Raw genomic sequence first — 11090 nt, 5'->3', positions numbered from 1 at the left:
ACCCTTGAGAAAATGACTTTTTTTTTTTATAGTTTTATAGTTGTTTACTAATAGTTTGATGATTCTTTCATAAAAAATGATGGTATAATGAATTTGCTGCAAACGTTTTGGATAAAGGCCACCACTTTGAAATTTGTCTCTATTTGAGCTTGAGGAAATACCATAAATAACACAAAATTTATAAAAAAACGGCACTGTAAAAGTTTTTAAAAATTTGCAACAAAATGCGAAGCATGGGCAACTGTAAGAATATACCAAGCAAATGACATTTTTTAAACATTACTATTAGGGGCCTAATACCTTAACAGACAATTTTAGGTAGTATCTGAATATTATGGAGGCGTGTAGCATTTTGTGTAATAAATCAACCAAGTCTAGTCATCATTTTTAGAGATTTTTTTTAACGACCCAGACTTTTAACTCAAGACACCTTTTTTGCATGCTAATGCATCAGCTGCATAGTAAACATGTACATGTTGTCTATATTTACAAAGACTTATTTGACTTACTAATTTCAGACCTATCAGAGGATATTTTAAGTTTGAAGAATAAATTGAATAATCTCGATAGAGGTATAGCAGCTGCTGAAAATACATTATATCACATCCTGAGATTGCCAAACTTTTTGGATTATCGTTACGAAATAAGGGACATATATGAAACAATAGAAAATAAAAAAGACCTTAGAATGCTATTAACAAGGCAAATAAAAGAATTATATTCATTCATATAGCTGCTCTGTACTGGAAAACAATATATAATGGAAGGCTTATTAACAGAACATGTAAAAAATCTTGAAAAGATATGTCGCGTTTGTGGTGAAAATATTAAAAATGTGAAGTCTACTTCCAAATACAAGAAAGAGATGTTTAAAGAAGAGCTTTGCAAACTTTATGGCATATATGTTGACAATGATTTAGATGAAGTTCATCCTACTTTTATTTGCAAAAATGATGCTCGTAAATTGTATCGTGTACGTAGCCACTCAGAAGAGACAAGTGACACTACCAGTTCAAAACAAGTGGCAAAACTGTTTTTACCTCATGATTCGAATTGTGAATTATGTTTTCCGGACAGGAGTAAAAGACCATGGCTTTTAAAGTCAAAATCTGTTAAAAAGAAAACAGCCACAGTTACAGTTACGAAAACAACAACAGTGCCCAAACCATCAGTGTCACTACAACCAGATCAGGAGTCGGACAATTCTATGGAATACAGTACAGATAAAAGTTTTCATGGAGAAACTTCTGCTGGTGAAGGATCTTCAGTTTCCTTTTTACTGACCCAAATTAAGAAAGCAGTCTCTGTTATGAGCAAAAATGACACAGAATCATTGTGGAAGGGTCTTGTGGATTCTCTGCCTCAAGATGAGTTACATACACTTTGCCATTACATTGGGAGTAGCCTAAGTGATGAAGTATGTAGAGATGCTCGATCATTTTCCCTAATGTATAAAGATGTGGACACTCTTGCTAATTTTGATGTCGTACAGTGGTTGAAGTCAAGACAGAAGTCTGTACTTTCATTCGTGCTAGGTGTTGGGAAAATGAAGAATGACATAGATGCAGTAACAAAGGAAAAACATCTATCTGTATCTCGTGCTATGGAGCAATTGTACATGGTGGCCTCACCAACACTGATTTCACCAATATCATTTCTGATGAATGTTTCTAATTATATAGTCACAGGAAGCAAAACAGCAGTTGATATTTTAGGAAAAGGATGTCCAGGGGGAAAGTACAAATCTGTTACTGAGTGGCTTCGCGATCAGGGGTCAGAAGCACAAAAGTGTCCTGATATGGACTTGATAAACGTGTTTGATAATGAACAAGTTGTTGGCAGGTCATATGTCATTAAACCGGCTAATAAGGTTAGAATATCAATAATAACTAACAAAGCGGTAGTACCTTTGTTAACTACTAACTTACAAAATGAACTTCTGCTTAAACCACCAGTTCAGGTTTTCACTTTATCACATTTGTCTAAGTTGGACCTCAGCATATCCAAAAATGCTCAGTCATACGAGCAATTGCAACATGCAGCAAACGAGATAATTCAGCAGAAATCAGAAAGATTTTCAGAGATGGATAAGATGCATTATGAAATGTTACATCACTCTGTGCAAGATGCTATTGACATTATTGTAGCTGACCAACAGTTAGTAGATGGAGAATATGTCGATAACATAGATAGGAAGGTTGCCAGTGACTTATTGGAAGCAACAACTGTGACATGTGCAGCATGCGGAACTGTGAACCGTAAAAGAAAGCAGGTATGTGAAGGATGCAAGGACAGAGATGGAATTAAAAGAGCTAAAGCACAGAAAAAGTCTTCTGGAAAAAGTGAAGTAACTGGTGCCAATGCTGGTAATGCTTTCCCTGAAGCTAGTTTTGTAAAGATCAATTTTGACACAAAAGATGGGACTACAGAGATCACTAAAGAAACAAGCTCCCGATATTCGCATGTTAAACACAATCATAAAGGTCAACATGAGCTTATCATTACTGATCCTGTGTTCTGTAATCCGAATAGTTTTGAGGCAATAGCAAGAGTTCTGCGGCAGATAGGTGTTGATAATGGTATCAATAAATATGGTGGCACAAAAAGATACTGGACTTTTATTTGTTGTGATGGCTTGCCTTTTGAGATTTGTAGAAAGCTCAAAGAAGAAGCAGTTCTCTGTACAGTGGAAGATTGTAACCAGAAGTTCTTAAGAAAGTCTGAGTACATGAACCATGTTAAGAAAAAACATTCTGATAACAGTGAATGTTCATACGTACTTGAATTTGACTGGTTTTACCTTAGGATAGGCTCTGGCCATTATGAGATGAATTTGGTAAAAGCATTTGTTGAGCTTAACTGGGTGCCATTCTTTGAAACATTATCTGAGCTGATGGGGTTTGTTTCAGAGACAGCAAAGCAATACGCAAAAGCCTGCAAAGATCACCACAAGAGCTGGAGTCTTTTACAAATTTTCCATATAGCTTCCTTGAAAGAACTAGTTACTCCCTATGTTCGCCATTGTTTGTTGACTGGACAAGAGCCGAACCCAAAAGGATTCTTCCAACACACTGCAGATGAATATTCAAAGGACAGTCGACCAAACCTTAAATACTTGATGGATCAAGTATGTAGGTTTTCGCAAGCAATACTAAACTTCAGGATGGCTGTAAGGAGAAATAATGCCAACTTGCTACGCAGTGCCAAGTATATGACAAAAGAATTGTTCTATGCAAGACCTCATCCAAAATACCAGAACATTGAACTTCATGATGTTTTGCAGGACTTAATGATGCCTGATGAAGTTAGAAAACTTAATGATGATTATTGTTCTGTTAGTACAAGTGGTAATACCTCACTTGGGGAAGACATGGATTTTCTTCTTGAGGAAAAAAACAAGCAGCTCAAGTCTTGGATACCAAAGGGCGTACCATCTGATACCGTATGGCAAACAGTGTGCAGAAATTGTAATCTTTTGGAAAATGTGAAGAAACAAACTTATTCATTATTTGGCATCAATACAGATCAAGGGGCAATAAGACACATGGACATAGATAGTGGTGTCAGAGTTTTCCAGTGTCATCTTCGCAAAAGTAACTACATATCTGCAGTTGGTCCACATATGTCTGTAAGTGAAAAGGCTCTAGATGAACATTTAGTTGATTTGCTGGAAGAAAGTAATATGAAGCGCAAGCATAAAATAAGAAAAGATGTTTTGTGTGAAGATATCCCAGAAAACACATTGTTACGCCATCCTGTGCCAGTAACACCTGATGAAAGAATGAAAATCTTCAGTTTGGACCGGCTAACTATTGCAGAACTGAATGCCGAAATTATAAAAGATTTGGACTTAATTCAAGATTCACTACACCGAGAATACTATAATGAAATGTTTTTAACTGAGGTTAAAAATGCAAAAGGGAAGAAGAAGGAGAAGTATGTGTCATTCCTACAGGATTTAAGAGATGCAATGGACATTGTCACGGAGCCAGTTGATTAAAATGTAAATGGAGGCAGGTATTTACCAGCATGATCTGGTGATGGAACAAAATATCAGGGTTGATATTAATGCTTGCGAGATTGTCTGGAAATAACTTGGCCATGTCAGTGGAACCATGTTTTTTATCCTCTGTGTGTGAAGCTCCTTACCTGCATGTTGTAAATGTAACCTAAGTTGCTTATGTAAGATTATGTTCTAGAAAATTTGCAATATTAGACCTTGCTTACATTCCAGCAGGAAATTTAAAAAGCAATTTTAAACAAATTTGAGCTGTGTGTATTTGGGCAAAAGATAATAGATGGGTTTAATTATGATCACAGCAGTATATTCAGAGTGAGTTTTATTATAGTCACAACCAGTACGTCCAGAGTTAGAATCAGTAGACTTGTGGGCTAAAGGGTTACACCATCATATCTTTTTACATGTTTAAGCTCATCTGATTTTTTTATATAAAAAGGATGTGTTATTTTCATCACTTGATCATCGTCAACATTGGTGTTTCCCAGTTATTTTTTTCTCCTAAACTTTTGCTTTTGCTTTAAAACTTGTTACAATACTTGTTCGGCATCAAGTATTGACTCAGTACAGCAAGAACTATTACTCTATCTGGCTTTTTGCAAGAATTATGGTCCCTCTTGGACAAACAAAAGTATCAGATTTCTCGGTTACGTTTTATGTTTAGGTCAAGTTTTCTTCTTAAAGGTCAAAGCTACTGCTTTAATAATTTGAGCATTATTTGACATTAAAAATGGACTGCATAGCAAATACCTTAAGTATACAGTGTACAGTAGGTCATCACGGTTAAGTGTCTAGTAAACATGGGAAATACAAATACTATCTTTTCTTAATATTTGGTATAATGATTTCACAGACAATAATTTATTTATATTTACCATGAAAAACCCACATCGGTAGGACAGGAGATCTGTTAAAAAGAGAGCAAAAAATCATTTGAGTGTCTCTAGCCGCAAAGTAGTGCTCTTGTTTTATGACTGCATTGTAACTCATTGCTTTGTTCTTGACAGCCATCATTATTAAAGAAACATTTGAAGTGCTCCTTCTAATAATCTGCTGCATGTTTGTTGTTGCAACCTGCATACTGGTATACAGCCGTCTTCATTTTGAAGTTAATATCAGGTATATCTGTTGATACCCTGTTTTCCTTGTTAAAGTTTAGCATGTATGTAGCTAGAATTAACATGTTAAGTGCACAGCATCAGTTTTCAGGTCCATGTCAAGCCTACTACTTGAATTATCAGATATAGGCAGTGGAAGCATTAAAGCGCATTGTTCATGTGATGCAAACATACATACATAAGCATATGAAACATTTATAAATATCCGGTTTTCATACTTTATAAACATAAAATTTCGCATTGCAACATGCTTTTCATAAAAAGAACTCTTCAAAATGTGTAAACATAATTGTGAAAAATTAGGATCTCATAGGCATACAAGGTGATTCAGAACTCAAATTTCACATAAGCTTAGTATTATCATGAGTATGTAAAAATGGTAAAGCATAGAACATGTTTGACCTACTCTGGTATGTTTTATTCAGTGTCACTGGCTGATGTATGTAACATACATCTAGTAGACAACACGAAAATTTTGTTCCCTTGAAAGAAAAATGTGTCTTTGTGGAAAAGTGAAATGGCCTTGCAAAAGCATGAGATCGACACCATGGGTATGCAAGTTACATGGTTTTATAGAGTACACTGTGTAGATTTGACAGGCATTATTAGATATTGACCAAAAGTAAACAGTACTTAAAACAACTCTAGATATTGCAAACCTCTAGTCAGGAATGTAGGGTTAACGCACGTTTTTTTGTGTAACAACATCTGCAGAATCCCAAGGGATTGGTTGGTGCACGAGCCCGTATTCAGCTGACATTAGCCGATCGAAGTCGGCCGTTTCAGGTTGTTATGGACACATGTTTTATTTATGCATTTCCAGGGCATACAGAAACAGTGCATATTTTATACATGTCGAACGGACATTCTTGTTGTGGTAATTTCTTTAATATTAAATGTATGACTCCCCCTTTTTCCGATATATCAATATGAACTTTCCCTTTAGAGGCTCGGAATTATGAGAAAAGGGCATACACGGCATCCTGTCTTTACACAATTTGCAGGTGAGGTGCCGACAGAACACAATTCTGCTTGGTTTAAATTAATAGTCTGTCCCTTACGCTTTTTAAATGTAAATATTATCGTTTAATAGAAACTGGTATCGGTACCTATATTCTTCATTTCGTTAAAAATCTCATTTTTTAAAAGTTTTAGTGTAAGATTTAAAGTTAGCATGTCAACTTTCTCGACTCAAATTAATTTGGAAAACGAAATTGTATTTTTGTAAATGTTGTTTGCCTATCATTTTCAGGGATTTTATCGTGGCGTGTAAACTTACTTTGAGTCAAATACGCGTAATAATACAATAATAAGGAACGTCAATTCAGTCGCGTATCAAGAGAGGTAGCGCTTATTACAAGTTAAAGTAAAGTTAGGTTGAAAAATGATATTTTTAATAAAAATGCAGATGAAAAGATTTCATAAATCTCGGACCTTTCGACTTCAGCCAAAATTGATTAGGGATCCATAATTTGCTTACGTTGGACCCGCAACAGCATATTCAAAACGTTCACCAACAGTGCGTGCTCACGAGAATCTCCTTGTTTGTACACGTTTTTTCCCTGTTTGTGCATGCCCGAAATCGGCAAAAAACAAAGGTTTTATGCAAGAATGTAACTTAATCCAGTTATAATTTGTATAACCCTTTTTAGTTACTTTTCAACATTTTATAAATAAGCACTTTATAACCCAATTTATTTTATTAGTAATAAAATAGTGTTAAGGCCTAAAAAACAATTTTTGTTTCCGGTAACATGCTATAAAAATTAGTGTAGGTTGGTATTTCTTTTTTTATGTTTTAATATTGAGGGAGACTTTACGGAAATTATTTTTGCTTAAAGCAGTAAAAAAAAACTGAATAAGAATAAGGCATCAGTAAGTTGATTTTTAAAACCAATGGCCATGTTTAAAGCATAAAATGTCTGGATACTGGAAACAAACAATTTTTTTTACGCCTAAGCTGGTGTAAGATACTTTAAAGATCTTTTTGCTGCACTTGTCATGCTCGTTCTGTAAATTGAAATTAGTAGCGAACTTTGAGTAAAAAAGTCTCTTTGAATTTGGTCATGTTGATAATGACCTGATTTGCAAACTTGCTTGTTAAATGATTGATAACTTTTACCTCATGAATATAGGTGTAAGATTCTGCCAACTGCAAATATTAATTAAAAGATATTTCATATCAACAAGGTTTAACTGAACATTACCAATTTCAGACTGAGTCGGATCAAGCTCATCAGGAGCTGTCTGATCTTGGGCTACGCTGTTTACAAAAAGTGTAAAAAAATGTGCATATATATTAAAACCTTTGCATAAAACATTGTATGACCTTTAATATGTTTAACATTTAACATTATCCTGTCATTCGTGTGTTTGTTAAATTCATGTCCCAATGGTCAATCAGCATTGTAGATAATTTTTTAACATGTGGTTAAATGCCCCTTTGTCTCAGAAAATGTCACTAAACATTTCATCTGGTATGTTCTGCTTTTTAGATACAACCGCCCAAATGGACATTTCGTATGAACATGATAAACATGATGATGAACATGATAAACATGATGATGAACATGATGATGAACATGATGATGATGATGAACATGATGATAAACATGATGATGATGATGAACATGATGATGAACATGATGATAAACATGAAGATGCAGAAGTATATAGTAATTCCAGGAGAACAGACAAACATAAAAAACTAAAACCTGGGACTAAAAAGCAGTGTGAAACCAAGGCAGACGAATTAAAAAACAAGAAGCAAGCTCTGCGCATGCAGAAAAGCAGGGCTTTGAAAACATTAAAAAAGTGTGCAGGTAAATTGGTTAAACAGAAAATTGAGCCAGTTGAAATTGTTTTTATAATGAAAGAAGTGAAGAAAAACCGGTTTAAGTATTTTGGGACTGGCTCATTGCTGAAAAAACTGGAAAAGGGAAAAGCTGTTATGGATTTGACAGATAAACAGAAAAAATTGAAGATTGAAAAAGAAACCCAAGAAACTACAGAATCTTTCACTAGGCAGGATGAATTAACGCCAGGGAAATACCCATTCAGTTTCACCACAAGTTTAGCTGAAGAGCAAAGGAAACGGCTGGATGAGGTTGAGGTGGAGCCTTCAGCTTCAACACCAATTGCTCTAAGGTATGATAATTCTCAATATTGGACAGTTTGATCAAAATGTAAGTTGTTTCCCGATAATGTTAAGGAAATTAGTAACCCTTTACAGGACTGGCAAGCTGGTTGCCAGCAATTCAATATCAACTGTACATGTTGTAACTTGTAGATGTCAAAATTTTATAGACCACACTCTTTTATGACCTGTACCCAGTCATAGGCCATTCTAAAATTACTAGATATTCATAGTAACTGTTTTAATGAAACACGTGGAATGTACTTCCAGTTTGAGTGTGGAACCTCACTTAGGAATAAGTTCATGGGACCAAATAATAGAAGACCCCTTTAAAATTGTTTAAGGCTTTAAAAGGTTTTATTTTTAATATTAAGAAAATTGTTATGACAAAATACAATGTTTTTACCTATTTTTCTACTTCCAGCAAACCTGCCAACATGGCCAAGAGGAACATTGTACAGAACTTTGGACATGTTCGAAGGAAGAGAAGCAAAGCCCGAATTTCCGAGTCTGAGTCTCTAACAGACTCGGAAAGTGAATCAGAGCCTGACTCTGATCTGTCTGAAATGTAAGTGAGACTTATTGCTTGTTTCTTTATCATGTTTATATTTGTGACACTACAGGTTTTATATCCAAACAAATGCAAAACTTCATAGCAATATTCTGACATCATTTTGTTGACATGACCATCATGACCATATTGAAGAGTCTGCTTGCCGCAACGAACTTAATACAGGAGAGGGTGCTAATTCAGTTGGTACAGTATTAATATCCAAATAAAAAAAACGCCTTGATAGCCTAGTAGTAGAGCGTCCCCTTCTACTGCGGGAGATTGTGGGTTCGATCCCTGGCCGCGTCGTACCAACAATGGTACCAGAAGTTCCCTTACTTGGCGCTCGGCATTAAAAGGAAAACTGGCCTCTTCTCTCATAATCTCTTTAGCAGATATTAATACAGACCATTTATTTGATCCTGTTCATCAGCTGTTCATTATGTTCATAACTTCTGAGGAGTAAACACAATCTAAAAATGCATTTTCATTTTGTTGACAGACTTCCCCTTGTGGAGACAGACGATGAAGGCTTTCAGTCAAAGACTTGTCGAAATATGTAAGTAAAACTTTTTTTTTCAATTGTAGTCTTCTACCTTTTTGTCTTTGAAATTTCGAGATTTAGGGGTTAATTTAAACGTTTAATAGATGCCACCCCCTACCCATTTACAGGGCTAAATTTTGGCCTTATGGGCCCTTCTATTGTACATTTCGGTAAAAGGTTCACTCTTTTTGCATCATTTTTCACTGGCATTCTCAAATATCATTCATTCCGTCGTGAATAAGACCCAGGAGGATGCATCTTGTGCATTTTCTGACATGCTGCACGCAAAGTATTGGCTTTAAAATCCCAGAAACCGCTGCTGAAATAGGCGCATATTTGCTCTCCGCCGCGCAATAAACTTTTTAAATACTTTTACTGCTTCATATAAGAGTAAATGGATGGAAGAGGAAAACACGATATCGCTTTGCGGCTATTCTGCCTCGTAGGGCAGCGCTCTAAAATCTAAATATCTTGGTAGCATGGATTGTAATCTCTACCGCTTTCATTTCATGATTGCTATGGGTCAGGAGAATTCCCGGTGCCCTTGCGGTTGATTAAGTTCCCAATTCGGAGGTGCTCCTGATTGATTTTAGGGATCTCTATGGTAGATTCCAATATCAGTATAATTTCTTTTGGCATTTTCATTTGTTTGACAAACAAAAAAGAAATAGAAAACAACAACAGGAAATATTTTTTTTAAAAAAAGATGGGACTATGAAAGCAGGGTCCTCGTCCCAGTCACGGGTGCTACTTCTGTGTTGAATACAGGCTCAGATGTTGCAGCATTTTACATGTCTTCATTTAACACTTTAAAATATAAATCTTTGTAGGTTTGTATCTGTCTTTGCATGTCTTTGTGTGTCTTTGCATGTCTTTGCATGTCTTTGTGCGCCATGTACTCGTCTCTGTTCAGATTCAGCAGATTTTTTTTCCTGCAATTTTTATTATTTATGTATTTATTTTTACTAGCCTTGCTACAAAAGAACTACACAAATATCAATATACCGATACACTTTAAAATATATGTCTTTGTGTCTATCTTTGCATGTCTTTGTATCACGTGCACGCGTTTTTGTTGAGATTCAGCAGAAATCTTCACAATTTTTATTATTTATTTATCATTAAAAAAAAAACAACTTTAAAATCACTGAACCAACATTAATATCCATATGTACATTCAAATATATGTCTTTGTGACAGTCTTTGTGTGTCTTTGTATGTCTTTGTGTGTCTTAGCAGTATTTAACACAGCCCTCTGGAGACACAGTAAACACAAATAAATAAAAGGGCATAGCTTGCTGAAATAGTAAAATTAATTAACTTATTAAGATAAGAACATGCACATGATACTTACCAAAAGAAACAAAGTTAATTTCGACAGTTTTATGCATAGAAATAAAATTCCGGTTCCCGAGCCTATGCACGGTACTTTGGCTAGAGAACCGGTTCCGGACGAATAAGTTCACTGTCTAGTGAACCGATTCCGGTTCTCTAGCCACTGCCTTTTTGAATGGGTGGTGTCAGGCCTATAAGGATAGCTTTATGGGGGCAAGGGACCTCCACAACTCTGCGCTGATACCAGTGCGAAATAAATCATAAAAAATCCAGTTTCGACAAATTCAAGGCAATTGTTGAGCGGATGTCTTGCATAGACATAGCACTTCATTATGTGACATTCTGTTGCTTCTGGCACAAGACCACAGTTATTTGCCCTTGGTTGACCA

Source organism: Mercenaria mercenaria, chromosome 2 (assembly GCF_021730395.1).
Source record: "Mercenaria mercenaria strain notata chromosome 2, MADL_Memer_1, whole genome shotgun sequence".
Taxonomy (NCBI): Eukaryota; Metazoa; Mollusca; class Bivalvia; order Venerida; family Veneridae; genus Mercenaria; species Mercenaria mercenaria.
This window is presented reverse-complemented; position numbering follows the sequence as displayed.